Below are 4,869 nucleotides of genomic sequence, written 5' to 3'. Positions count from 1 at the left end.
GGCAGGGCTGAGGACCCAATATTCGTTTCCCAGGCTGGTGGAGAGTGAATAAGTACAGTTCCAAAACTAAACAAGGGAGGTTAGAGACTTTCTACCCTTACCTGATGGCTTCTGGCCAAAGCAAGTAAGTGTCATGGAAGGTACTGAGTGGTGATGGTGCAAAAAGGAACTTGAGGAGGAGGGAAGAAAAAGCAGCATCCCTCTATAAAGGTGGGGGAGAGAAGATACGGGGAAAGCCCTGAATTCCTTACCAAAGGCCAATCTCAGAGGGGAGTGGAGGGGTTACAATCTATGCTTCTGCCAAAGGCAGGAGTGGAGAAGTGTGGGGAAAGGATGATGGATTGGAAGGGGCATAATTTAAGACTTAAAGAAACCAGGGGTGCAGGCGAAGCACCCCACACACCCAGCAGTAGTCCCGCAGGCTGCAACCTGAAACCTTCACATCCACTTTAACAAGCCAAGCTAGAGGGCTGTTGTTGCAAGGAAGTGGGAGGTGGGAGGGTAAGGGGAGAAGGCAGAGACCCCCAGGCCATGTAATGAGCAAGGTGATTGTGTGATGTTTCTTTTCACAGTTGAGTCAGATGTGCCTCACCAGTTCTGATGGGAATCAATTTAATTAGAATTTCTTGATTCCAGAAATTCAACTATGTGGACAGTGGTTACACTTGATAGGATGATTTGTTATAGCACAATTTATATATTTCAAATGGACAAAAAATAAGTATCATTTACAGTATCTTAAGATAAATTTCCTTTGAATGGGAGCTTCCTTTCCAGTACTTTGAGGTCTACACGATGTATATAGAAAATTTACTACTGTGGAAAATGAAGACTGCTTAAATCGAATCGGGGGGAAGCGGAAGGTCCTGTAGTTTTTCTTTTTGATTAATTGCTGTAACACTGTCCTTCAGGCGGCTGAGGGAGTTTCATATTTTCTTTAGACATCATTAGGCGCTGAAGCTCTTGCAGGACAACTTGGATGCTATATGAATTCTGCCATTTTGCTAGCACTGATATGGCTCGTGGGTCCACCACTCCATTAGAACTATTAACTCCATTTATATTAATTTTTGTTACAAATCTTACAAAGGGGGTGCTAGTGGGTATTTAGGTCCACATTCTATTTTAAGGCTGAATATTTGGTTTTCATAAATTGTTCTTGGAGGCCCAATTATCATCCCTGTCCATCTTGTAAGTGTCCTGTCTTCATCATTTTCTAGACCTCAGCTAACTGTGCCGTCTCCTACTCCTTTCTGGCCTTCTTCGAGTTCTTCCAATAGTCGGAAATTGTGAGGGACTTTTACTCCTGAGCCCATGGTGGCTGCCATTTTGCGTTGCTGACTCTTGAAGGCCAGCCCCGAACTACAGTCATCTTAAGGCTGACTGTGCTCAGATAGCCCAAGTTCTTGGGCTTCCTGTTGGCAGGAGGACTGAGTTTTTGCCATGTGGACATTGCATAGTGCAGCTTGAGTATCCTTATGACATGGCAGCTGGCTTTTCCCAGAGCGAATAATCTAAGTCAAAGAACCAGGAGAAAGCCACAAAGCCTTTTATGTCCTAATTTTGGAAGTCACACACAGTCACTTCTGCCACATTGTATTTGTCAGAAGTAAGCCAATAAATATAATCCATACTCAAAGGGAGGAGAATTAGGCTCCACCTTTTGAAGGGGGTACAATTAAATAATTTGTGGACATATTTTAAAATCACTGCAACCAATAAGGAAATTCATGTAGAAAAAGACTTTAAAGATGTTTCTGATGTTGCTAACTTAGGAAAGAAAAGTATTCACCCTTTGTTACCATAATCAGGCAGGTGGACCTAGATTTCCTATAACATTTCCTTATACCAAATTTATTCCCCCAGTTTTCTTCTTAAAATATGACTGCTATAACAAATTACTGTAAACTGGGTGGCTTAAACAACAGAAGTTTATTCTTTCACAGTGCTGGAGGTCAGAAGAAAATCAAGGTGTCAGGAGGGCTATAGTCTCTCTAGAGGTTCTAGAGGAGAATGTTTTTGCCTCTTCCAGTTTCTAGTGATTCTTGGCATCCTTGACTGTTAACAGTGTCATTCCTGTCTGTGTCGTCATGGTGGCATTGCTTCCTCCTATCTTTCTTTCTTTGCCTTATTCTTGTAAAGACACTTGTCACTGGATTTAGAGCTCACCTGGACAATCTAGGATAACGCTCCTCTTAAATTTTTTTTTGTTTTTGAGATGGAGTCTCACTCTGTTGCCCTGGCTGGAGTGCAGTGGCACTATTTCAGCTCACTGCAACCTCCGCCTCCTGGGTTCAAGCTACCTCAGCCTCCCGAGTCGCTGGGATTACAGGTGCAGGCCACCATGCCTGGCTAATTTTTGTATATTTAGTAGAGATGGGCTTTCACCATGTTGCCCAGGCTGGTCTTGAACTCCTGACCTCAGGTGATTTGCCCACCTCTACCTCCCAAAATGCTGGGATCACAGGCGTGAGCCACCATGCTGGCTCTTAAAATTCTTAACTACATATTTTGCCTTATAAGGTAATATTCAGTCTGTTACTATATACGGCAATAGTAATGGGTTCTGGGGATTAGGCCATGTCTTTTTGGTCACCATTTAGTCCACCACACCTAGTATCTCTATTAATTTGCATTGCAAAATTGAAGAACAAAAAGATCTCTATTGGCCAGTTGTGGTGGCTGATGCCTCCTAGTACCTTAGGAGGCCAAGGTTGGAGAATCACTTGAAGCCAGGAGTTCAAGACCAACCTGGGCAATATAGTGAGACCCCACTTCATACACACACACACACACACACACACACTTAAAATTAGCCAGGTGTGGTGATGCACACCTGTAGTCCTAATTACTCAGGAGGCTGAGGCTCAGGAGGATCACTCGAGCCCAGGAATTTGAGTTTACAGTTAGCTATATGATTGTACCACCACACCCTAGTCTGGGTGGCAGAGTCAGACCCTGTCTTGGAAAAAAAAAAGATACTTAAGATAACCCTAAAGTTTGACAACAACTTTAAAAAATTTATTTATTTATTTATTTTATATGAAGTCTTGCTCTGTCACCCAAGCTGGAATGCAGCAGCATGATCTTGGCTTACTGCAACCTCCACCTCCTAGGTTGAAGCGATTCTCCCACCTCAGCCTCCCGAGTAGCTGGGACTACAGGCATGTGCCACCACGCCTGCCTAATTTTTTTGTATTTTCAGTAGAGATGGGGTTTCACCATGTTGGTCAGGCTGGTCTCGAACTCCTGGCCTCAAATGATCTGCCCGCCTTGGTCTCCCTGAGTGCTGGAATTACAGACATGAGCCACCATGCCTGGCTGTATTTATTTTGAGACAGGGTCTCACTGTGTTACCCAGGCTGAAGTGCAGTGGTGCGATCTCAGCTTACTACAGCCATGACCTTCCAGGCTCAAGCAATCCTCCCACCTCAGCCTCCCAAGCAGCTGGAACTACAAGCATGCACCACAATGCCCAGCTAATTTTTTGTTTATTTTTTGTAGAGATGGTCTTACTGTCTTGCCCAGGCCAGTCTTGAACTCCTCAGCTCAAGTATTCTTCCTGCTCGGCCTCCTCAAGTGTTGGGAATGATTACTGGCATAGGCCCCTGTGCTGGGCCTCTTATTTTTATTTTACCTTATTTATTTTTTTAAGAGACAGAGTCTTGCTCTGTCACCCTGTCTAGAAAGCAGTGGCACAATCATAGCTCACTGCAGCCTTGATCTTCTGGCCTTAAGTGATTCTCTTGCCTCAGTCTCCCAAGTAGCTAGGACTACAGGTATACACCATCATACCTGGCCAATTAAAAAAATAAAATACACACACACACACACACACACACACATTTTCTTTTAAAGAGATGGGATCTCACTATGTCGCCCAGGCTGGTCTCCAACTCCTGGTCTCAAGTGATCCTCCTGCCTTGGCCTCCCAATGTGCTAAGATTACAGGTGTGAGCCACTGCACCCAGCAATGTTCCTTTAAAATTTGCTTTAAATAATTAAGATAATAAAATACCTGTAAATTCCTTTTTGGAAAAAGTGAGATGATTTTTTCAAAGTGTGATATAAGATTGAGAAATATTATTTCAGTTAATTTTAATAATCAAGTATTTTGAAAAAATATAAAACATGAATAACACCCAGGTACTCAACACCTATCAAATATTAACATTTTTCCTTTTGTAAAATAAGGAAAACATTACAGATATAGTTGAAGACCCAGTATTCCCTTCCCATTTTATTTTCCATGTCTTCCTCTTCAGAGATAACAATACTATCCTGACTTTGGCATTTACCTTTATCATAAAAGTTTTAAAAATTATTCCTTTATATAGATGTAGGTATCACAATATATAGCATTTCTTGAATGCCATATACATGTATATGTAGGTTTGTGTGTATATATACACACACACATACTATATAACATGCTATACTTGTTATTTCTTCAGATTTATTCATGTTGATAAATATATAACTGTTCAGTTTTTTTCTTTTTTTCAAACTGTAGGTTTCAAATCATTAGTAGCACAGAAAATCAATATAGCAGGTCATGAACTGCTTTAGAAAAAAGTGGAACAGAAAATAGAATGTATCATAAGTACTCAATTTAATGCCTATATACATATATGTATGTGATGTATATATACGCATATATGTATTGAGTCATGGTATGAAATGTATTTCTCACTGTAGGTAAAATATTTGGAAGTCATACATTCATTTTCACTACTGTATAATATTCTATTGTATGAATATGACAGTTAACTACTGTCCTACTGAAATTTCAATTGTTTCCATTGTTTTACTAATACAAGTTGAGTATCCTGATCCCCAAATCAAAAATGCTCCAAAATCTGAACGTTT

The 4,869-nt window shown here is 41.1% G+C and overlaps 1 pseudogene; it reads right to left on the bottom strand.

The window, feature by feature from the left end:
* Nucleotides 1–883: 883 nt before the first annotated feature.
* On the bottom strand, nucleotides 884–1,328 carry LOC105504362 (annotated as a pseudogene).
* Between the last annotated feature and the right edge of the window lie 3,541 nt (nucleotides 1,329–4,869).

The sequence above is a fragment of the Colobus angolensis genome, unplaced genomic scaffold (genome assembly GCF_000951035.1).
Source record: "Colobus angolensis palliatus isolate OR3802 unplaced genomic scaffold, Cang.pa_1.0 Scaffold121, whole genome shotgun sequence".
NCBI classification, from domain to species: Eukaryota; Metazoa; Chordata; class Mammalia; order Primates; family Cercopithecidae; genus Colobus; species Colobus angolensis.
This window is presented reverse-complemented; position numbering and strand designations above follow the sequence as displayed.